The sequence below is a fragment of the Amblyomma americanum genome, chromosome 6 (assembly GCF_052857255.1).
Source record: "Amblyomma americanum isolate KBUSLIRL-KWMA chromosome 6, ASM5285725v1, whole genome shotgun sequence".
NCBI lineage: Eukaryota > Metazoa > Arthropoda > Arachnida > Ixodida > Ixodidae > Amblyomma > Amblyomma americanum.
This window is the reverse complement of record NC_135502.1, coordinates 87,025,808-87,051,535: the sequence shown is the minus strand read 5'-3', so window position 1 is coordinate 87,051,535 and position 25,728 is coordinate 87,025,808. Positions and strand designations below refer to the sequence as shown.

Below are 25,728 nucleotides of genomic sequence, written 5' to 3'. Positions count from 1 at the left end.
ATACTGCTATCCCATAAACTGGGACATTGCAGGAGTGGTACAGAAGGTTTTCTTGCTGGTAACCGAATTCGCCCGCTCGTATTTTTGGAGCGGCAGGCGTTTCGGTTGTGCTTTGGGCTCCCCAAATTTGTGGCTAACAACGTGCTTTACCTTTGTGGAGAACCTGTTTCCCCCCTCCATTTCGACGCGGCCCATCTTCACCAGCCCCTCCTCCAGCATCGGCTGGATCTACTACTGCTGCGACAGCGCCTCCGCGCACTAGCGTGCTGTGGCGACACCTGTGTCTACATCATAAACGCCAGCTGGACAGTCTACAGCATTAAAGGGCATTGTTAAATTCACTATGAGAACTCCACGAACTAAAAGGACAGGGCCTGCTCACGTGACAGCAGTGACTGTGGATGGAGTAGCAAGAAGCCTCTCTGATGACCCTAGGTCTTCTGACAGCTATCCTGAGCACCAGAGTGACTCGAGTGTTCATTCGGACTCAAGATCAGTAGGTTCCCTGTCTCGGTCGCCTGTACAGTCATCGAGTGCTGGTTCAGCGAGAGTTCTCATCAACATGTACTCTGCTAATCATGGGAGCCCGAACGAACAGCAGCAACAGGCGGCACATGCGACTGACGAGTCGCGAAAGCCAAAGTTCGTGCAGGTCACCAACCTAGAAGACGCCCAGGTGGTGCGCGCTTGTGACTTCCACTCTAGTGGGCAGTTCTACGCAGTCGGCTCGAACTCCAAAACGCTGCGTATCTGCGGCTACGCAACCATTACGGACCTCAGGGAGGGCGATGTGGCCCACTGTGCTGTTCAAGCAGCTGAAGCACCACAAGGGCTCCATCTATTGCCTGGCCTGGAACCAGACTGGAGACCTCTTGGCCACTGGCTCACATGAGAAGACAACCAAGCTCATATGCTTTAAGTCGGAGACGTGCGCCCTTGACACTGGTGGAAAAGCAGAGCTGACGATACATGAAGAGACAATTCGAGACCTGTGCTTTGTGGAGGACCTGAGCAACAGGTCAAGCCTGCTGATAAGCGGTGGCGGAGGGGACTGCAAGATCTACGTCACTGACTGCGAGACTGCCACTCCCCCTTCCAGGCACTGTCTGGACATTCAGGCCATGTTTTGTCCTTGTACACACGGGGAGGAGCCATGTTTGTAAGTGACTCTCAAGACAGAACCATTCGCTTTTGGGACCTATGGACCAGAGGCTGTGTCAACCTGGAGACTGCACCTCCAGTAAGCGGCAGTGCGCCTGGGAGCCCCGTAGCAGCTGTGGCTGTGGATCCATCTGGACGCATGCTTGTCTCTGGCCATGAAGATGCCACCTGCATGCTGTATGGCATCCGAGGTGGCAGCAGCATTCAGACTCTCCGACCCCACTCGTCAGACCTGCGGTAGGTCCGCTTCTCACCACGAGCTTACTACCTGCTGATGGCCTCATATGACCGCAAGTGTGTCCTCAAGGTGACCTGACGCAGCCATTGCCAAGCGTTGTGGTTGCAGAGCATGCACACAAGGTCATCCAGGCTCACTGGCACCTGTGGAGAACCTGCGCCCCCCTCCATTTCGACGTGGCCGACCATTTCCATCATCGTGCGTCAGGACAGCACCGGCTGTGGGCGAGTAGGGAAGTCTCCCTCGTGGGGGAAGCGGAAACGACAGGAGCACCATCTCGAAGGTTACGCGAAATTACGCGGAACCGCAAAGGCCAGGGTGAGGTTGGGCCAAGGAAATTACAAAACGAGGGTAAGGAGGGCCAAGGATTCAATTATGAGGGTGAGGGAGGAAAGGCAAAAATGAGAGGAGGAGGTAAACATTATGGAAGAAGAGGTCTTAGGCGCGGGTTGGGGTGACGTTCCCCTCCCCGCGGTGGACTTCTCTTCTAAGCCGGACGCCAGGTGGCCGACCGACGATGTTCAGCGACCTCTTCGGCCCGCTCCGTGACTCGGAGCTGAACCTCCGGGTCCGAGCTGAGCAGTGCGGCCTCCCACTGCGATTGGGTAAAGAGCTGCAGACTGTTCAACGGCTTGTCTTGATTAAATGAGTATAGGATGTGTAGTGTGTCTGTCTTATGGTGTCCACATAGAGAACAGACGGGGCTTAACTGCTCTGGGAACCATATAGAGTACATGTACGGATACAGGAGTGTCTGTTTGGAGCTGCCGCCAGCTGACTTGTTGTGTTTTACTTAGAGATTTATGTGGTCCTGGGAAGATTTGTCTTTCTTGAAGAGGGTAGTAATTCCTTTGTAGGTCGTCATTCGCTCCCTGGCCGACCTGAGCTCGGGGCAGCGCACCTCCCGGTTAACTGCGAATCCTCGGGCAAATTGGTGCGCTGCCTCGTTTCCAGAATGACCCGAATGGGCAGGAACCCAGATCAATGTGATCTGGCGGGTATTGTAAATTTCTGTAATATTTTGATGGCTGTGGAGTGTACCCTTCCTTTGGCAAAATTTCTAATTGCGATTTTAGAGTCGCTGATGATGTATTTGGCAGTGGTGGACGTAATGGCTAAAGCTATGTATGACAGCTTCTTCAGCCTTTTCTGTAAATTTTGTTTTATTGATTGTCGCCGATGCGAGCGGAGAACCTCGATGATCGACAACTGCCAGGGAGAAGGCGTCTCTGTCCGCATGTTTTGCCACGTCCACATGCGCCGTGTCTTTCTGAACTGAAAATCTTTCGTGAAGTTTTTCTGCCCTAGCCTTTCTTCTGTCCGTATCGTAGTGTGGATGCATGTTTTTTGGGCAGAGGATGGACTATTGAGTATTCGTGCACGTGTCTTGGAATTGGCAAGGTGTGTGCACGGATTCCTTCATACTGTACAAGTACTACTTTGGTTGGGCTAGTTGGTGCATAGCTTCTATGTGAGGACGCCGCGAAAAGAACAAGGACAAAAGAGGCACAAGAACACAACAGGACAGGCGCCAACTTGCAACTGAGGTATATTCGCCCAAACCCTTACATTTTATGAAGCACCCGAGCCGTATCGCAGAAGCCTATCACAGAAGAATAAGAGATTGTAAACAACAATCAGAATTCAGGAAGTAGGTGCTACTTCTAACAGACCGGAAGATACATTCATGCATTCAGCACTACACTCCTGATAAAAGCAAACTTTTTTTTTGACAGGGTTCCAAGATTTTCCGAGCGCAAAACCAACAGGAAAGCAATTCTTCACAACAAAGACCCACGCTTGGCCAACGCAAGCAAATCATAATATCAAAACTCCTGCTTTAATACATCATGTTATAATGAATGAATGACCAAAAACACACTCGGAAAAAATGGTGGACATGAAAACTTAAAAGCTTCGAGAAATACTGTCAGCGTCAAAGTACTAAAACAAGTGTCAAAACTTAAAGCCTTCGAGAAATCCTCTCAACGTCAAAGAACTAAAAGTATTGGATTCTACACAATTCTCGTTTGGCTGTTAAAACACATCCATGAAGAACAAACTATGCAGAGAAAACTTCAAAACATTAAAACCTAAAGGCACCCTTCGAGAAAAGCCACCTCAGCGTCACTGATTGAAATGGACGGTTGACTAACGCAGGCGCTTCCTGCTTTCTTAATAAAATATGCTTCCACTACTACTCGCTCAAATTTGTCTTTTCCGCTCTTCAAAAAAATTGTTTTGTCTAGTTCCGGACGACACTCTTTACAGGTTTTGCAGTGGTCTGCAAGGAAGCTTCCATGTTGGTTGCGCACATTCCGCAAGTGCTCACTGGCACGTTCATGTGCCAGTGAGCACATCCCTCTTTCTCTCGAGGACCGGCCGCCCAACGCGAAGTCCCATTTCCGGAGTGGTCACAAAACTTCGAAACGTATCTGAGGTTGCAAAGAGGTGCGCATTTGTCAGCAGAACAACAAAACGGCTTCTAATTTATCACTTGGGTGATGAGAGCAGTCCATTACGAGAGAAAGGCTGCACAGCCGGTCTCAACGGCGACTACGAACGCAATAGGCAATGACGCCCGAGGATGTGTACCAAGAAACTTTAGCCGCCTGGTACTTTGTACACGCAAGACCTCCTTTGAACCAAGTCGAATGAACATTCCTCAATGGTCGAGGGGTGGCGCATCCGGCTCAAGAGCCAAAGAGCAGCGGTTCGAGTCAGCTCGACCATTTTTATTTTCAGCGCAATTGTTCTTCAGAGGCACTACGTGATGATGATGGAATGACGCCACTACTCTGAACACCAATGAAGCACTGCGTAGTGCCGTCATCACTGTTGCAATGAGTGATAGTTGTGGGGTGTTTGAATTACCTGCGCGAGATCATGCTTTGACATCACGACCCTCTCGACCGATCCCGATTTTCTCGACATGCCAACGTCAAGTACTCCGGTTTCCCCGCCGAAAGCGGCCCTCAGCGATATCGTGTTGAAAAATATTTGCATGATTTTTACGCGACTCAAGCCAAGGCGGAGGTCCAGGCACTTCGCTGTAACAACTGACGAACCGGTAATTTTAATCGGCAACAACGCATAACCGACCACCGTCCGACACCGTCGCCGCAACAAGGCCGCACGTCGCACTCAACAGCGCGTTCATGTTCGAGGTGTGGTAGCAACTATCCGCCGCGCAACTGTACGGTATTTGTAACGCACTGCTTTCGCTGTGGCAGGCTTGGACATTTTGCAGTAGTGTGCCGACAGCGTAGAGAAAAAAAAAACAGCGCATCACGAGACTGCCTATGGTGATCGTCAGATGCAAGTTAGATCATCATAAAATGTCTCCGCGCTTGATAGTGATGACTTCTTCCTTGCGAAGCTGACAGAGTACTCTGACAGAGTACTCTCTAAGCATCGGATTAGGGCAGCTAAACTTGTCGTTCAAAACAACGTCAACTTTCAACTGGATACTAAATCTGATGTCAATATTCTTCGAAAACATGCGCTTAAACTGTGGAGCGATCTGCCAGCACTGCATCAGACTTATATCACGGTGTCCACCTGGTCGGGTGATCGTCTGCCGGTCAGCGGTGAGTGCAGCCTACACACAAAAACACAGGACCACTGCTGTAACTTGCCTGTCTCGTGTTAATCTTTGTGTGCTGTCTTTTGTGCGCTTCATGCAGTCAAGAAAACACCTCGTTGTTGACCTTGATGTGACTTCAATACTTGGTGCCGACGTATGCCGAAAACTATAGCTGATACGCCGTCGACTTCAGTATCTCGACTCAATGACGCAAAATCTGCATTATGGGCAGCTCACTCTCTCTGAAGAAAGCTCATATTTGTGCACATTTGCAACCCGTTTAGGCAGATACAGTTTCCTGCAATATTCATTTTGACTCCAAATTGCTCTTAACATTTGCAACGTGCCATGGATGACATGTTTGCAAACGTCGAGGGTGTTCACCCATGCTTTGACGACATTCTGATAGCGTCAAAGACTAACACGAAGCAGCTGCAGTTCGTAATGCTGACAGCTCGCAACCAGAATTTCAAGCTGGATGAGAACATTTACACATATATACACTCGTATGGGAGTTTTACTTTAGTATGAAGAAACAATTTTACGGTAGTGGAAATCACCGGTTCACTTCCCAGTGTACCTGCCTACAGTACACGCCGCACAGAAATGTGGAACGTTATAAGACATAAGACAAATTGTGACGTACGAGACTTGTGGGCGTGCCCAGCAACGGCTCCTGTTAGAAAACGGCTCCTGAGGAAGGTGGGCCTGCGGTGGAACCGCGAATGTGATTTTGAGAAGTGGACAATGGACAATCACTACACCGGCAACCACTGCGACTACCTCAGCGAAACTGGACTTCACTCCTTCTGTTAACTTTCTATTTCGTGCATTTCATTCCCTCCCTCCCAACTTATGCCTCATGGCACACTTCACGAATAAAAAAAAATTAGAGCAAATAAATGGTTTTGCCGAAGTTATTAAACTCCCTAAATGAACTAGGCATTGTTATCTGAGATGTGAACTCTTCAGTGTATAAAGCGTGGCCCGCATGGAGCGTTTTTTGTCCGCGAAATCGCGTCGCGCACCCGACGCCCGCGCCGGCGTCGACGAATTCACTCCCGCATGGTCAGCAGCCGAGTGGCGTTTTTTTTTTTTTGCCGCGCAGTTGTGCGATGCGCGCGCCCCCATGCATACTGAAATCAGACGGATGCGCAGGGAGCGAAGTGAAGCCGCTGGCTCTCGCGCACAGAATGCTGGCGAGCGCGCATCGTTTGTGCGAGCGCTAAAGTGGTTATTGGTGTGGGGGGGGGGGGGACTCTCATACGGGGAGGAGGGAGAGAAGGGGGGAAGCGCAGCCCGGTAACTGCCTCCTTGTGCAGGGGAACACCGCAACACTCTAAGCGAGCGCCTCGGCCGGATAACTGTAGCCGGGTGCCCCGGCGCGGCTCCGTCCAGAATCACGTGACACCCGCTCCGGCTCTCATTGGCCCTCTGTCGCTGCCCTCTTCCTGCGTCGGCGCGGTGTCGGCGTTTTCTTGTTACACCAGAACCCGACGATTTGGCAAAAACGTCCTCTCCGGCGGCAAAAAAAAAAAAAGAAAAACGCTCCGCTGCCGTCGACGCCGACGAATCGCCCGGAAAAACGCTCCATGCGGGCCACGCTTAAGGAATTCTTACGTTCCTGTGCTTAGGTATGGCTCTATAACATGTAACGTATTTTCTTTTCATTATCACTTCTATGTGTCTGCCTTATTTTCGTCAGGAAAAGCAACTTGTGCATATCTCATATTTATTATTAAAATAGTGAATTTATTTTCATTATTTCGATGTCGAACTTGTTTGCGAAAGTAATATATTTTGTAAGGCATGCTTATCCGAGCTGCTGCGTGTCGAGGGCCTCTCAAGCTGCGTACTAGCAGCTTTTATCTCGGCCTCCTCCACTATCTGTAATGAAAATCAATTAGGAAAAAACTGTCAGCTAACACTTCCTACTCTTCAGCGCCTGCGAGAGGTCATCAAAAGGGTGCAAGCGGATGCAGCAAAAGCCACCGCTAATTGACGCTCGCCGCGTCGTGTTCCTCAATCCGGACGTATGCGGCAGCAGCCGTACTCAGTCGTGTCCGCATCGCAAGCAATCTGTAGCTGCAAAAAAAAACGGTCATGAGGGTTCACGAGCTCTGAATATCAGCTCGTCCACTCCGCTTCCAAGTCAACCCAGCCGACGTCCATCTCTCTACATGGATACCCGTGCGGACGTCGAAGGTGGTTAACAGGCCGTCGTACCCTGCTTCCCTGGCCGCTGCATGAAAGCACTATATATGCTATCGTCGCAGCCGGCCACGCCTGGTGTTAACTGTAGGTGTTTGCAGCGCACACGAAACACGGACGGACAGAAAAGGGAACGAAACACAGCGCTGACTTTCAACTGAGCTTTATTGGAAAAAATAAGCGACTTTTATACAAAAATTTTTAACATGTGACTCAGAAGATGTCAAAACGTCCTACTACATGTGCCATCTAAAATCACCGATACTCTAGGTTAACTCCCGCACTCTCTCGCATTGTGCATTGCACAGCGGCGTCTTCGTCAACTAATACTACTATCGAACTAATTACAAGGTTCTGCGCCACGGCTGCTCTGCGCTCTGCAAGAATTCGTGCCTGCACTGCGGTCCGTGCCATTCAACGGCTACAAAGGTGCTAAAGAAGACCCTTAAGGCCAGCCAAGCCGTCCGCGGCAAGAACACAACCCAAGCCTCGACCCACCGGGTAGGCTGCCAAAGTCGACGTGGTTCGGCTGCTTAGGCCCGCGGGGGCCGCGGTAAGCCTTCGCGCTGATGAGTCGTCAAGTGCAAAGAAGATAATGGACCCCCGGGTCGTCGCCGCGACCACTGCGAGTACGACGATGAGTGCCGTACCAGGTCCTTCCCTGATAGGCGCAGGTCACGAGTCAACCCCTGGAGCCAGAACCTGGTCGCAGAGCGACATGTATGCCAGCGCCAGCGCAGCGTCAACTACGATGGGGGTGCAACAAGCCAGTTACCGCTTACTCTACCTACTCCTCCCCTCAAGCATTCCTTCCGAGTTACATCAGGCCAACAGTTCAATTTGATATTACCAAAATACCAAACAGAATCATCCAGCGGTAATTGACAAAGCAATAGGTACCAGAGTTTGCGGGAAATGTGCACGGTAGCACAGATCCCTATTTCATCCAAAGAATATTTACCAGTCCAAACTTGCTTTGCATCGGGTCCCAACCCTCAGAGGTGTGTCCTGTATGACCTACACCTAACCGATTCCCCGGTGACCGTGGCAAGAGATCTGATATCAACAACACACAGTGTTTGCCGCACGTCGCATGGGGAACAACGGCGCCTTTCTCGTTAGACACTAGGGACTCTTCCAGAGAGATTTTTCTATAACGGATGCATAGTGCACCCCAAAGAGTACAAGGCTAGACCGGTACACTGCTACAAATGCTAGAGAGAGGGATATCTGGAAAAAAATTGTTCTAATGGAGCCAACCCAGACTGGCTAACTGAAACCGGCCAGCCGAAATACAAATGGGGGTATGAAAGTCAAATGACTACGAGATTACTTCTTCTAACTGTCCAAAGAAAGACGAAACTTCATTCAGCACGGCAACGTGAAAGGAACTCAACAATGCCGTTAACAGTGCAAAGTACGTTTTCTGGTCTGTCACAAGAGCTGTGCGACGAGAGGACAGAAGATCTGGAGCCACGCATGGAATATGCGCAGCATAAGTCATCTTATGCTTCAGCGCTCACGACTGAGCGTAACAGAAAGCGGATGAGGACGAAAGCTTCCAGAACAAGAGGGCTGCGCACAAGCCAACAGGATGGCATAGACAAGCAAACTGCCATGCTGGCAGCACAAATTCAACAGCTGCGCCCCAAGAAAGCGCGCAAAGCGGGCAGGCGCCGGGCAAGATAAGATCGGCAAGATCTTATGACCATGAAGTATCGTGCCAAAGTTGGTGCATGTGGCAAAAATTAAACCTGCCGCTAACCTTACAGCATATGAAGCGGGACTATAGACACCCTTTCGCAATTGACACACGTAATTGTTGTTGTTGTTGTTAGCCTATCAAAAGATGGCACATACCTAATTCAAAGCAATGTACAGCATGGATAGAAACCGCCGCAACATTCGGCAAGAAATTATACAATGGAACTGTCGAGGGCTGCCCAAAAAGATAGGGGAAATTAAAACAGTTATTATACGGCAAGCTGCACTCCTGGGCGTTCTTGATACAAGACCATAATCGGTTGTGCACCATAACAGGATATACTGGGTACCAGTGCCTTTACATCGCTGATAAACGAGCGATAATAGGAGAGACAGAAACCCCAGGAAAGCCTGCATTATATATATGTATATATATATATATATATATATATATATATATATATATATATATATATATATATATATATATATATATATATATTCATCGTCACGCATATTCGTCTTCGGAGGTGTGGCCGCCATACTTGCGAGTGGCAATGAAAGCTCGCTTCGTCCACAGTATCAAAACTGGTGGGGGCTGCTCCCGGTCCTGCGTCCTCCCCGCCGCAACACTGCAACTATATACGTTCCCGCCGTCACCTGGTCGGACCGTCTCTCACAATGGAAACCGTCGACCAATATCGCATGACGCTTCTGCTGACCTTGCCGGTGCCTCAACAGGTGTGCTTCCCCTTCATGGTGATCCCTCCGCCTTAAGTCCTGACTCCAACGCAACCGCTGCCCCTCCGTCACATGGACACCCGACATGGACCGTCACCACCCTTCAGAGCGAGCCTCCTACATGCGCGGGTCTTCGTCGTGGTGGTGGTGGTAATAACTTTATTGATAGAAATATACGGATGATGACGTCGAGGACTGGCTCGACAAGTACAACCAAGTAAGTGCCTAGAATCGTTGGGACTCTTTCATGAAGCTCATCAAGGTATCATTCTATATAACCGCCATGGCAAAGACTTGGTTCGTCAATCACAAGGATGCTGCCCAGGATTGGACCCACTTTACCTCGCAGCTTCGGCAAATTTTTGGAACTGTTGGTGCAAGCCCGGCCATCTACAGAAAAAAAATAGATGCGCGTGTCCAGCTGCCTGACGAATCCTACACATCTTACATTGAAGATGTATTAGGCCTGTGTCGACGTTTTAACAGTGGAATGTCTGCAGTACGATCGGATCCGTCACATTCTTAAGGGCATCGGCTCATTTGCTTGTAACACGCTTGCTAGCAAGAATCCTACCTCAGTCCATGATATCCGCACTACATGTCACCGTCTTGACGACCTTCAATCGCTACGCTTGCAAGACGCCTGGGTCCCCCGCCTTTCTACCGATGTGGACTGGCGCTCTCTCATTCGCTCCATCATCCGAGAGGAGCTGCACGGCTCCACCTTCCCGCCCGTGTAATCCAATCAGCACCAGCCTCCGACCTCGACATTGCGTGATCTCATCAAGGGCGAGCTCGCTTGTCATTCGCCCCGCGGCATACGAACCATCTGTACCCCTTTGTGTGCCCACATATGCTCAGGTTACTGCGTCTCCTGCTGCTCCCGTCTATCCTTCACATTCGCCGCCCGTACAGCAGACTGTCGCCTCCTTATCGCAGCGATCCCATATGTATCCAGCGGTTTGGCGCCGGCCTCGCCCTATCTGCTACTACTGTGGAATTCGTGCACATGTTGCCCGTGTTTGGCGTCGGTGTCAGCGCGACGAGCGTAACTACTTTGGTCATTTCCGCAATGACGAAACCTACTCATCGTATGGTTACCGCCCTACCTTTGCAGCTAATGCTCCTCACCACGACGACACGTACTCATCGTATCCTTACCGGCCAACGTTTCTCCTCAACGATCCTCCCCGCCTCTCCTCTCCGTTGCCTTCTCCAGACCGCTCATCGAACGTCCGGTCGTCACGCCGCCTCTCCTCATCGCCTCTACGTCCAGTCTCTCAGACCCCTGGTCGCCATACGGAGGTAAAGCTGCAGCACCCGCCCACCCTTCGCGTGTCGCTCTTAAAGCCCTTCGTCCGTCGCCCTACTTCACTCTAATGTGCGCCCGGGCTGGTCGCTTTCGTCCGTAGGGGGAGCAAGTGTAAGCACAGTGGGTGACTGTCTTCATATGTAAATATTCATCATCCTCACGCGTCTTCGTCTTCGGAGGTGTGGCCGCCATACTTGCGAGTGGCAATAAAATCTTGCTCCGTCCACAGTCTCACAAGCTTTCCCCAAACTCCAATCGATGTGAGCAAGTATAGTGCAACAGTCAGCAGGAAGTCGTTTGTGTACCTCTAATACTAGTGGCAGTTTACTCTCGCCCAAGAAACACGGTCATATATCTAGGATGCGTAAAACGCATTCGTCTAACATATCCCGGAAAACCTGTGATGACAGGCAGAGACTTTCACGCTTCGCACACGGCTTGGTGATACGATTATACCAGACATGGAGTTCACAATGTTATATCAACCTGAGGCCGCAACGCTGCCTGCAACTGGAATTCAGTCTCCAGGTCTGACGTTGTGGAAGGGTCTCAATGCACCGGAATGGGAGGTAGAATTAGATCCATGGGGCAGCGACCACACCCGCATACACAAAGCTTTCAACACAACACAGATGAAAAATATTTGACGTCTCAACACATTGGGACGGTGTTCGGCAGGACACTCGTACCCAAAACGTAAGCCCAAACAGGATAGTGTTAACCTTACAAGCAGTTCTCAAGGATCACACCATCAGTACAACAGTGAACGAAGATCAGCCAACACCCGACGTTTACCTTCTACAACTATGGGCCCGTAGAAAGCGGGCGGAGATACAGGCAATTCTGCGCCCCTAGGACGGTGACAAAAAGATAGCGGCCAATCCACTGGCAGCACAGGCAGGCCGCCATTAAAATCAACTGGCGCATAAGATAAAGGAGCACTCTGGAGTACTTTCAGAGGCATGTAAAAGTGAAGGCAGATTAAAGATCATTCAGAAATCATTCGGCTCGCCCTGCAGTTGACACCGAAGTAGTTTGCAGATCAGGCAGCAGTCATTTTCTTCCTTAATCATGCGCAGCCTCCCGCCCTACCGCCGACAAAGGACACGGTGCACATGGCGGGCGTAACATCTCCGTTTAACACATTCGAGCTTGTTGTGTCCTGGGTTTCATTTTGAGTTTGGTTATACTTGGATTGGATTTGGCCTTGGTTATGTGCATCTGCACTTCAGTAGGGACTTGGATTATCACGTGATTGTTTTATATAAAAATCCATCCGGCCATGAATAAAACGTCATTCGACATGTTTTGCTGAGTCTCGGCTGTCTTATTGGGGCCGTCCAGGCCGGCACCACAGAACTGATAGCTGCTATAGAAGAAGCAAGCGAGAGAACAACGTAAGGCCATGACAACATTCAATATGAAGCCTTTAAGAACTTTGCAGCTTTTTTGGGTGTGATAAATGAAGCATGGCAAAGGGGGGAAACTCCACAAGACTGGAAACACAAGTGTTCCGATATCAAAGACTGGAAAATCCCCCACCAACATACAATCACAGCGGCCTATATCATTAACGCCCACACTGTGTAAAATTTATGAGATGGTTGCCACACGCTTACAGTGGATGCTTCTGTTGAATATTTTTCATCGTCTTCGCTATCCAGCCAGCGGGGAAGAGGAAGACCGCTGGCAGTGTGCGCCGGCGGACACACGCTGAGGCCTGCTGGACTACATCTTGGTTTAGGGTGCACTCATTAAAGCTTCCTTCTAACCGTCCATGAGTTCAGTCTTTGGCTGCCTGCCCGTGGCCCATCCTCAGCAGCTTGAAAATGAGGTAAAGTACCATCCGCGACAAATGGGGCTTAGGTCAAACCTAGGCAAGCTAACAGGATTGGCTACGCTGGCTGAAAACGTCATAAATGTGTCGCCTCATAGCCATCTTGTACGCACGTGGTGGACGGACCTGACGAAGGCAAACGATAACGTGTCACTCGCGAAGCTCCTTGAGAACATGGAAGATTTCGGCATTCCTTTGCAGATTACGATAGTACTACACAACCTGCTTAAGGACCGGACATTTGTAGCGGCATTGGCATCGCCGGCGGCGCCGATGAAGAAGATGCTTAGAACGCCACCTCGCTCGCGCAGAAGAGAACACATTCGGCAACCGGCCTGGCCAGCAGCGCCGACAGCCGGATCTGCCGGCTCCGCCGCGGTGGCTCAGTGGTTAGGGCGCTCGACTACTGATCCGGAGTTCCCGGGTTCTAACCCGACAGCAGCGGCTGCGTTTTTATGGAGGCAAAACGCTAAGGCGCCCGTGTGCTGTGCGATGTCAGTGCACGTTAAAGATCCCCAGGTGGTCGAAATTACTCCGGAGCCCTCGATTACGGTACCTCTTTCTTCCTTTCTTCTTTCACTCCCTCCTTTATCCCTTCCCTCACGGCGCGGTTCAGGTGTCCAACGATATATGACCAGATACTGCGCCATTTCCTCCCCCCCCCCAAAAAAAACAATTATTATGTCATTATTATTATCACCAGCCGCGGCTACCGGGCCTTCAAGAAGTTGTGGGTTTCTCAGTAGGCACAGGCCACTTCGCGCGAGCCAAGGGCCCCGATCAGCCGTCACCACACGCACCCTGGGGCACCGCTGCGGCGGCGTTCAACCTCTGCAGAGAGAAGAGCGGTTCGCCGCAAGAAACAGTCCTCCAAGTTCACAAAGGAGGCGTTTATTGACGCCGTCCTCCAGCGGTACACACACACACACTCAACAGTCACCCCGTCCCGGGGCGCGCTCAGAGCAAGGCTCCGGTGCGCGCTCGGGGCAACAAGAGAAATGCGCGCCGCTAGCACGCCGCTGCAGGAGATTGTCCCCGCGGCAGTGCTGTGATCTCTCTCGTGTCGGCCGTTGGGCCGTTTGCGAGAGATAGTGGGCAGTCAACGCAAGGTGCGCCTGTCAGAGGTCGTTGGACCCCTGGACAGTCTCGAGCCGCGGCGGATCGAGGACCCACGCTGGCGAGCTCGAGTATGAACTGGTCCGAACGGCAGAGGCCGGCCCGGACGAACAGTAACGTACGCACCTTACGCTGTCTCGGAGGGGGTCTCTCTCTCTGGGCCCCGCTCGGACGGTCGCGCGCCGCGCGACCACCCAAAACGGGTCCCGAATTCCCGCCAAAAGTCAATTTCCGCCTTGCTTCCCGCCAAAAGTCACCACTGGCAAAGGCCCTTGGGAAGCCGGGGGCGGAGCTGCGGCCGAATGACAGCGATTAGCCACCAGCCGTCTCTCCGTCGCCCGAGGCGGGAGAAAGGGAAAGAGAGCGACGCAGGATGCCGCGCAGACAACCACGGCAGGAATCTAGCAGGCTTCCCACAAAGTGCGGATCACCTTGCACATCTGGTGACTACAGATAACAGCTTCGACTCACCTAACGTAGCACCGCCCCCCCCCACGCTGCTGCTCATGCTGCCCTTCGCTTGGCCCTGCCGCTGCACGCCCGCTTTTCGCGCCCGGCTTTCGGCCGCTTCCTTTCCACCGGTGCGACATCCTGACGGAACCCGCCGCCATGTACCGGCCTCCCACCGTACCTGCTGAGCTCCTCCAGCCGTATCAGCGCTCCTTGCTTCCTCGCCTGCCAGGCTTACATTCTATGCCAGGAATCCCGTTTCGTGGCTGGCGCTGCTCGATTAGCACTTTCACGTCAACCACTTGTCCATCCAGCTTCTGCGCTACCAGCACGCCAGCCGTGAACTCCTACCTAGTGTACTGGCAAAATTTCGTTTGCCGCCTTCTGGCCCAAACATTTCCGCCGACTTCAAGAAGGCCCTGACCACGTGCTTTGGCTTGGAGCTCCCGCCGCCTTCTTGCTCTCCTGTTGCGGACTTCCAAGCTGCTCCGCCACTCGACTACTACCCCTGGTCGAATCCCCCCCCCCCCTCAGAACCTTTTGCACCCCTCGCCACATCAGAGCCCTGTCGCGCCTAATACGCAATCCGAACCGCTTACCACGGCTCCCTTGCCATATGTCAACTTCACGAGTGACTGTACCTCCCCGACAGACGAGACAGCCGCCGAAGGTGCTGGCAAGCTTTTTCCCCCGCCAGCTCCTACATCGGAGCCCCTCCCCATACAGGTCTCTCCACCGTCGCCACAACGCAATGAGCCCCCACCCACGGCTCAGCAAGTCCAACGCGTGCAAGCGTCGTTCTCTTGCCAACAAACCAGTATCAGCCGCCTGCCCATCCTAGGAGAGCCCATCTGTCCCTCCTGTCGCGAGGCGCGCATGCACGCCACATCAGAGCCCTGTCGCGCCTAAGACGCAACCCGAACCGCTTATTACGGCTCCCTTGCCATATGTCTACTTCATGAGCGACTGTACCTCCCTGACAGACGAGACAGCTGCCGAAGGTGCTGGCAAGCTTGCGACATGGACGCGCAACAGCGGGCCTCATCGAGTACCGCCTGTGGTCGCCGCACCAGTGCATCCCGTTTATTCCGACGCTCACGTGTCGGCCTTGCTTCGTACGCCTCCGTCCACCACACTCCCAGTACCAAAACGGCTACGGATTTCAAGTCAGCTGGCACCCGCCCGTTGCTCGCTCCACCTTCCCCTGCTTTGAGTTCGTTTCGCAGCTTCGAACGCCTGCGCCATCACCTCCGCTTCTACCGCAGCTGCAGCCACAGGCGTTACCTTTTCTACCGTACCCGCTGGGATGGCGAACATCAAGCGATCGCAAATCGGGACACCGGTCCATCTTATGGCCAACCTCGAGCGCACTGTCATCCCCAGCAGCTGGCCTCAAGACTTGTTCACAGCCATCTCGTCGATGATTCGTGGGTAACTTTCCATGCCTGCTGCCTCTGTCAGCACCGTAACCTTTCTGCACCCCTCGCCCGTTGCGAAGCAGCCAGGCTCAAATGCCTGAGCTCGCTTCTCCCGCCCGACGGCCCCCCGAACTCTGACCTGAACTTGACCGGCATGTAGAAGCCTGCACATATGTCGCGAATCGATAACGCGTCCCCGACTTTCCGAAGGGGAACGCTATCGCGTGCAGGTTTGGACAAGAGAACAGATCAGACAAAAAAACACGAAGTCGAATTCATAATTTTAAGGAACAGAGCCAATATGAAACCAAAATAAAAACACACTCAACACGCGAACAACTCTACAGAATAAAGGAAAGAGTTCACCAGATGTAGAGCGTCCGAGGTGAGGCGGGGATGCCTTGCTGGCAGGGCGGACGCGGGTGGATGTGGTGCGACGCGTCTCTGGCGTTGCGTCGTAGGAAGCGGCGGAAGAGAGCCAGGTGGTAGTAGGAGCAGAGAGGACCACAGGAAGACGTTTCTTGACGTGAAAGGAGCCTTTGACAACGTCACACATGAAGCAATTCACTCAGCCTTACAATCAACTGGCAGTGGTGGACGGATGTATAACTGGCTATGCGATTATCTGCACGAAAGATCGATTTTCATGTCAACAAGTGAAGGTGAGACCTCTGCACGGAATATCTCACGGAGTGCCTCAGGCGGGGATTTCAAGTTCCACCCTTTTCAATATATCTCACTTGTTGGCTCGAAAAAAATGCTTGCCTCCTATAGTTGCCTCCTTTACGCCGATGGCATCTGTACATAGTGTTCCGGACGCCACAGGCGCATTGTGCATGCCCGATTATAGAGGGCAATAGGCTGCATCGAATCGTTTTTAAGTAAGCGCGGTCTCGTCATGTCGCCGGATAAAAACTCAGCAATTGCATTTTCGAGGTGAGATATTTCACGCTACGTGCTGAAAGTTGCTGGTACCCCAATATCATACGTCACAAGCAATATATTCCCAGGGGTGACATTTGACAGGTCACTGTCATGGTCCCGACATATACAAAAGCTTAAAATCAAGTTCTGCGCTTACGCCTCTATCTCATATGCTCTCCACCACCAGAAAAGGCTGCTCTACACCTTAATCACTACGGCTGTATGGTGCACTCCCCGTCAAGGCCTTCTACGCTACAGTCTCCCAAATGTTTACGGTATCTCACAAACAAATATCAACCTCCTTGAAGCTATGCAAGCTAAGGCCTTGAGAATCTGCCTCGGCCTTCCCAATAACACCTCCACAGTGGTTACTCTAGCAGAGAGCAGACGTCTATCTGCATCGGTACTGTTAGCCCAGGAGTTGCTTCGTGCACAGATGCAGCTCGTGGCTCGTGTACCTCACCATCCACTCGCAGCGCACTGCATAGAGGAAGTTTCCGACTTTCTCCCATCACATTACCAGCGGCCTGTCACGACCTCCTCCCCACCTTGGATGTACAGAGCACAGTAAATCAAGACAACAGTTCCTGGCATCAAAAGAAAAACAAACACCCCCGATCCTGCACTTAAATATTTTGCTCTAGAACACATTTATGGATGCTACAGTGCGCACCGTCATATCGACACTGATGGCTCTGTCACATCCGTCTCATCAGCAATTTGCGCCAGGGTTTCGTCAACGTGCACCACAATTTCGGCGTTACTCAGTCACCGCACCTCGACTACTGCTACCGAGCTGGCTGCTCTGCGAGCAACATTTACTTCATTCTCCAATAACCGCCAACAGCGTTACTTACTTTAAGTGACTCTCGGGCTGCATTACAATCTATAAAGTCATCAGGAAGCCTTCAAGCCGATCGTCTATTCCACTCCGAGGCCTGTGAGCCTGGCCACCGTGTTGTGCTGCAGTGGTTACCCGCTCACTGTGGCCTTGCAAGCAACAATCACGCTGACAGTGCCGCGAGATCGGCGCATGGTGACACCACCTAGCTTCTAACTATACCATTTTCTCGACGTGATGGAGCGAGGCTTGCAACTGCAAAATCCTGGCAGACGCAACGCCCTTTGTGTTGTGATCCGCAGCATCAATACAGACCCCTTCTACGCATCGACCCCACTTGTGGTTTCCGCATGCCATGCAATATAGATAGACGTGATAAAAATTGCATCCGCCGAATACGCCTGGACGTTGCCTTCACTAAATCCTATGTACATAAAATTGGTGCATCAAGTAGCCCTCTGAGCCCGACATGTGATCTGCCGGAGGATCTTCCAAATTTGATCTCCTGCTGCCAACTCGATAATCATCGCAAGGCACTTTTAAGTGCTTTAGGACTCCGACAGTATGGCCCCGTGCACCTGGAGCATGTCCTTGGACCCCGCAGGGACGTGGCTTCGGGTGTGCGCGGGACAAAAACATTTTTAGTGTTTTTGAGAGACAAGGGTTTGGCGGACATTCTTTGACAATTATGTGTGTGTGTGTTTGTGAGTGTGCTTGATTTCGCCATTCACCCTTTCTTTTTCTCTTTTTCTTTTTTCACCATCCTCTTCTCTACTCTTTTCTTTCACCCGCACCTGGAGTAGCATGCCAGGCCGACAACCAGGCAGACCTCTCCTGTTCCAATAAAGTCCTCCTCATCCTCCTCCACAGGAAGACGCCGATGGTCTCCCGTGCAGCCCGAAGAACTTGGCAGCATCAGGAGAACCGTTGCTAGCTAGGACCCGTCGACGGCATCCCGAAACGCCGTAAGCTTAATACAGGCTATCCAAGGGAGCCTGTCGGCATCACGGAGCCTCAATCCATCCTCTGCCACCTCCAAACATGAAAGATACGCAGGGGGCTTGCGTCGGTGATCCAAGGAAGGTCTTCGGCAGCACAGACCCAACGTCCGACGGCTGCCACCTCCACGCTTGAATCGAACGCAGGGTCGTGGCATGTGCCGGTGATCCAAGGGACGCCTCTCGGCAGCACGGACCCAACGTCCGTTGGCTGCCACCTCCGCGCTTGAATCGAACGCACGAGGCTGGCGTCGGTGATCCAAGGGAAGTCCCTGGCACCACGGACCCAGCGTCCGTCAGCTGCCACCTCCAAGCTTGAACGACACGACCTCCGCTGCGCTGCCTTTCTTCAGACCTCGGTTTTCTGACACGTCAGCGCTCCGCTCCTCGTGCTCGCCGCGCTCTTCGTCGTCGTCGCCTCGCACACACCATTCGCACGTGCACACACGCAGCGCTCCGCTGTCCGACGCACCGTTGTCGATGCACCGCGTTCAAATATCTCCTGAGAATTTGCTGTGCACCTCACAACATAACTACCATTTGTTTTTTATAGGAGGGGGGGGGGGCACCTGTAGCGGCGCTGGTATCGCCGGCGGCGCCGATGAAGATGAAGCTTAGAACGCGACCTCGCTCGCGCAGAACACAACACAATCGGCAACCGGCCTGGCCAGCAGCGTCGACAGCCCGCTCTTCCGGCTCACCAGCCGCGGCTACCTGGCTTCGTTCAATAAATGCGGATAAGCTTCCACGCATTCTCTATCGGCTCAATGGAGAACAAATCGTTAAATACACTTCAAATAGTGGACTGCCACGATGCCAAGTCCTGGCCCCTTTGCCATTTAATATACCTTCATCCCACTGGCTTGTAAATTAGGACAAATACCACACGTACAGTTCATTATTTACTCAGATGAGTCACGATGTGGTCCGCACACAAACATAATGAGACGCAGATTCTTCATTTACGAGAGGCCTTAACACATTGGGAGTACGTCCGCGAAGCGGGCTTGGAACTGTCGCCACAGAAGTGCCGCTACGTTCACAGGGCTAACATTAACGGCAGAAAGCAATTGCAAGCTGCTACAAGATTCATGCTCAAGATTGGTAACCACAACTAAAACGGCAGAAAGCAGTTGCAAGCTGCTACAAGATTCATGCTCAAGGTTGGTAACCACATGCTAAAAGGCGTGGATGAAGTGAGAGTCCTTGGGTTAGGCATTCAAAACTCAAACAAAGGAGCACAATTGGCTCCATAGGAGAAAGAAAGCAACACCGACTACGCCGCACTTGTTTAGATGCATTTCATCTAGAGGTGTAGGGGCCCGCCCTGACATGGCCAGACGTCTTGCATGTTCAGCACTTCAACCGAGGGTATCTACGAACAGCAAATAGGAACACAATGCTCACCGCCATGACCTTGCCAAAACTTACACCCATCCCGATTCTCCAGGAACATGCACAAGTGAAAACTCTGACTCATCTTTAATGAACAGGGAGAGGCAACAAGAGATCTCATGAGAAACTATCTTAAGCCCGCCGCAGCCTTGTACAGTGAGGTGACCACACAGACGCCGAAAATAATAAAGCCCCACGTGGGCACACACGACAATAGCCACAAACAAGACGACCAAGCTCAACCGAAAAGCAAAGTGCACAGATCGAACGGTGGTTGAGATTTGATGTAAGTTCAGAAACGTGTATAGCTTACACGGACGCATCGGTCATAGAATAGGCACGGAAGAACGGCTACAAGCCCTACTCATTCTGAGTTAATAACAGATCGGGAATACGACACCGACCACTTGGACCCGCTTGTGATGGAGCTCTACGATATCCGTGATGCAATGGAGTCTATAAAAGACTTACCATCTAAAAGAGAAGTCCATATCTACACAAATTCCTTAGCGGCTATTAACTTAAAAAAGAGATACAATGACACTAAGCATCACCCAGGAGATACATGCTCCTAGTATAAAAAATTAAGAAACGCATCCAGACACACTGGACGCACGAAGATATTCATAATGTTCGTCAGAGGAATGCAGACACCCTTACACACCCAAATACGAATGCCTCCTCCAATAACCTCCCTTTTGATCTCCGCTCCTCTCTTGTCGTCCTCTATAAGAAGTACACGTGTTTTGATTCCCTTGTCACCTAACGGGATTGGAGGAGGTATCCCTTAGAAGGGTAAGGGCTGCGGTGGCCCTTGCCCCGTCGGTGACACGAAAATGAAGCTATCAATAAGATGCAGATCTCAGCACACGTCCCAAGTGCTCCACGCTTGTCGCTGAGGTGGATCTTAGTCACCTTTCGTTGACTCGCCCTGGAACGCAGGATTCGATGACGTGCACTGGAAGTTGGACTTACAGCCGCAACAAGGGAGGAACAGCTGTCCTTGTGGCCAACTAGCAACGCTAAGAGCAGGAGCCTGCTAAGGCTTCCGGACGAGAATAGGCTCCACGACCTACTTGAGCGTATCGTCAGGCTCTTATTATATACGCACTCTCGCACTTTGCATTCCACATCATCATCCACTATATTACTATCGAACTGAGCACGGGAAAAATGAGTTTCATAGATTTGTCTTTTAGTTCATTCTCTGTTTTTAGCGATTTTATATGGGATGTCATGGATAACCCGTACGGCAGCGACCACCTCCCTGCATTAATCAACCTAACATCCCCACCTCAAGTCATCCCAACGAAATCACGACGTTGGAAGTTACATTTAGCCGTCTGGGCACTTTTTCGAGAAATGTCCAGCCTAGATAAAATAGATTTAGATGACCTCAGCACAGACGAACTGAAAGAATCTATCACAAACTGTATTTTAACCGCTGCACGCCTATCAATTCCTCGGTAGTCAGGAGTAGGAAAACCGAATCACAAAATTTGGCATACACAAGAATGCCAAGATGCTAAAAAGAAAGAAAACAAATCCTGGGGAATTTTCCGTAGGTACCCAACGCAGGAGAATTTCATAAAGTTCAGAGCAAAAGCTCGATAAACTCGCCGTAATGCAGCAATGTTATGTGTCCTCTATAAACAGCTCAACCACATCAAAACAAATGTGGGAGATGGTAAAAAAGATAAATCGCAGCTACTCCCCATTCACAGTTCCGCTTCTCTCAGCCCCTGATATACAAATATAGAAGCAGCAGATATTTTGGGTGATTATTTTTCTGCAGGGTTCAGTTCTCTCAATACACATAATCATTCTTTATAAACAAAAACACAGCTGAAAAACAAAGACTGCCGACAAGTGGGGATGCAAATGAATCCTGTAATAATTTACTTACAGTTAAAGAAATTAATAATGTACTGTCCGCCGGTAAGCAAACTGCAACTGGCCCTGACGAAATACATTATCAAATGCTACCTCATCTCTGAACCGGCTGTGGAGGCACTTAAGTTTTTTTAACAAAGTTTCGGTATCAGGGAAAATTCCGGAAGCCTAGAAGAAGGCCAATATTGTTCCATTTTTAAAACCCGGAAAACCTTCTAGCCTTCCTAGGAGCTATAGGCCCACTGCTCTTGCCAGCTGTTTAGCGAAATCCTTTGAAAGTGTATTGAATATCAGAGTAACATTCGTGTTAGAAGAGCGGAAGGTTCTGGACGTCCACCAATGTGGTTTTAAAAAGGCGCGCTCCACCACGGACCACCTAGTTCATCTTGAAAATACTGTCCGTGAAGCTTTTATACACAGAAAACACTGTCTAGCTATCTTCTTCGATTTAGAGAAGGCATATGCCACAACGTGGCGGTTTGGGATCATTCAGGACCTGGCTGAACTGGGCTTCCGCGGCAGCATGTTAAACTGCCTTAAAGAATTTTTTGTCTGACCGTACATTTCATGTCCGCCTAGGCTCAACCCTTTAGAGGAATTTTATTCAAGAAAATGAAGTACCTCCAGGATGTGTTTTAAGCACAGCACACTTTATAGTAAAAATTAATTCTATCAGAAAAATAATTCCAAGGTCCGTTATGTATTCTGTCCATGTAGATCTTCAGTAACTACTTACTGCATTTTCTTGCTTTCTGACTGCCAGGCACTGCCTGTCAAGCCCTCTGCGGCTTTGGCATGCCTGTTACGTGTATTGTGCTTTTGAATGCGCAGAATAAATATTGTATTGTATTGTATTGTATTGTATTGCATAGATGACCTCTAGATAGCTTGCACATCCTCGAACACATCCGCATGCGAGCGACAAATACAGTTAACAATAAATAAACTGGAAACTTCAGCAGACAGAAATGGCTTCCGTTTTTCCCTACGCAAATCAGTGCCGATTCTTTTCTCACTTAGACGAGGCATGCAGATAGATCCCAGCCTACACCTAAACAAAATAGAGTTGCCCGTGAAAAATGAACAGAAATTTCTAGGTATAAAATTTTAGAGAAATTTCACTCTCCTGCCTCACATAAGCGCGTTGAAAACAAAGCCTCTCGATCCCTGAACATACTCAAAGTGCTGTCGAGAAAACACTTGGGAGCCGATAGGACATGTCTCTTACAAATTTACTGCTCCGTAGTACGCTCTATCCTGCATTACGGATGTAGTGTATGAATCAGCGGGACCATCATACCTTAAACGTCTAGATCCAGTACATAATTTATGTTTGCGTCTCTCCACGAACCATCGAACCAACGAACCATCGCATACAGATAGAAGAGCCATGCTCACATGCTCGTACATTCTATAAATACGTTCACTGCATAAGCATCTACGTTACCTTATTGTTACAAAGTGCCTTTCTAGAACACGCTGTAACAAGAGAGCCCGCAAGCTATTCTACCACTCCTCTTACGATTTTAAGAGATGTGCCAGAACCTCTACGTACTAGACATACTGCCAAGCATTGCTGGATGGCGAGATCCACTGCCGCCATGGTTCAATTTCCCTGAAGCCAGTGATTTCACTCTTACACAGTTCCGCAAAAAAACAATTCCGCAAGAACATAAAATACAAGCATTCTTTACATTTGAGGAAAAGCATAGTACTTTGACCGCTTTTTATACAGATGGTTCAAAAACACATGCTTATGTTGGAAGCGCAGTGTCGTACAAGGGAACTGGAATAAAATAGTAAGACCCACAGTGTGCTTCCATCTTCAGTGCGGAATGTTACGCCATCTGTGTAGCCATATAAAAATAGTAAATGAGAACCTCGCCAACAGTATTATTTACACAGACTCACTAAGTGTGCTAAAAACAGCTCTTCATTCTAGAAATTCAATAACTCCGCTGCATGGGTGCGGACGTGCGCCGCATGGGCTCCGCAGATTTTGACCCACCGAGATAGCAAAAGCTCATCAAGCCATCAACCGTTGGTTGGACTGAAGACCCCCCAAGGGCAGGACCACGAGGATACCACTTTCGGACCGGTAGGCCAATTTTTCAGGTTTTAATCCCGTTCTGAAAGACGCCACGTAGCCACAGCGGAGAACACACCGTTAGGCCTAGCACGGGGCCGCCGCCTGCCCGGCACCCGCAAACGTGGAAGTCAGCCCCACGGTAGCTACGGGAGCTAGCACAATACCCGCTATTGACAATACCGATTTCGGACCCACCCCCAGCGAAATGGCCCACATTTCGCCAGAAGTTCATGAGGACATGGAGGCGGATCACCTCGACGATCTCTCCGACTCCGAGGCATCGGGGACCGGCGAGCGCGGGGACACCAGCATGCAGGACGCTTCGGCCGGACTGTACGAACAGCCAAAAAGTGGATTAGATTGGACCCTATACCAATCCCGACGGCAAAAACAGGCTCACAAGCGCGGTTTACGGCAAGCCGCCATTTTGAAAGACGGGGAGCCCCATTCGGGGCAGAACAATGGCAAGATGGCGCCGGCGGATGACGCAAGGCAGAGCAGCGCAGCCGGTGGTGCAGCGACAGGTGGCGTGACGTCAGCCACGCCAGCTACAGGCGCGAATAACACAGGAGAAAGGGAAGCGGCGCGGCAGCCGCGGCGCAGGGCCCCGCCACTCCCGGGAGGCGATGCAAAGATTATCATCAGACCAAAAAACGGCCTACCGGTCAGAACGCTCAAGGGGTACAGAGTGGCCCAAGCCATAGTACAAGCGTGCAAGAACCAGTGTCACAGGACAGGGACCAAGGGAAGAACCGACGACACGAGCGCTGTCTCGTAAGGACGAGGACTTCATTATAAGACTTAGGCCAGGCTCTAACATCATCATAGCGAGCACTCCAAAAGAAGACGTCGCCAGAATGATCAGAGGAATAACCACCCTGAACGTGGAAGGCCATAACTACGCAGTAAACGCCTACGTAGCGGTACCAGAAGACTTCAAGAGAGCGGTGGTCCACGGGATCGACGCCGGAACATCGGAAGAATTTCTTAAAGCGAAGCTACGACTGCGGTCCCAAGGAGTTACGATCCTCGGAGCCAGGATGTTGGGGAAATCACAGACAGCCGTCATTACCTTCGACGGCCCCTACATCCTAAAACAAGTAATCTACTGCGGGGGCGAGCTGACGTGCTACCCGTACAGTCCCACAAGGCAGGTCTGCTACGTATGCCATCAACAGGGACACAGGTCGGACGTGTGCCCGACACCAAACGCCAAGATCTGCAGGCAATGCGGAGCACAGAATCCGCCGGAGGGACACACATGCCAACCAAAGTGCCTGAACTGCGGAGGCGACCACGCCACAGAAGCCAGGAACTGCCAACAGCGCCTTAAAACATCAAGAGAACTGCGAGGCCCGGCCTACAGAAACAACAACAGCAAATGGAAAGAACAGCCAAAGCATCAGCACCACCCGAGATGGTTCAGCTCCGAACGAGACTCGAACCGCTCCAGGAGTCGATCTCGGAGCCGGACCCGGGGGCCGCGAGACCAGTCCGGGAGCCGCTCACGGAGCCGGTCGCGGAGAAGATCACGGTCTTTCCCGCCGCTGACCCCGGCCATCAAGAACGGGCAGCAGCACAAAACAAGCAAAGGCAAACCCACCAGGGCGGAGGCACCAAGGTGAGCTGGGGAGCAGGCCCTCCCAGTTCCTTGTCTCCGCACTCGGGTAATAACAGTAACGACCGAAAGAATAACCCTAGCAAAAGGGAGAAACAACTAGAGGAAGATAACAGGCAACTCAGGCAGCAATTAGAGGCCAGCCGCAAATTAATAGAAGATCAAAGCAAATAGATTGAAGAGCTTGCGGGTCTGA

The 25,728-nt window shown here is 51.1% G+C and overlaps 1 pseudogene; it reads left to right on the top strand.

Annotated features, from left to right (window-relative positions):
• The first annotated feature begins 343 nt into the window (after window positions 1-343).
• LOC144094388 (WD repeat-containing protein 47-like) lies at window positions 344-15,265 on the top strand (annotated as a pseudogene).
• Window positions 15,266-25,728: the final 10,463 nt, after the last annotated feature.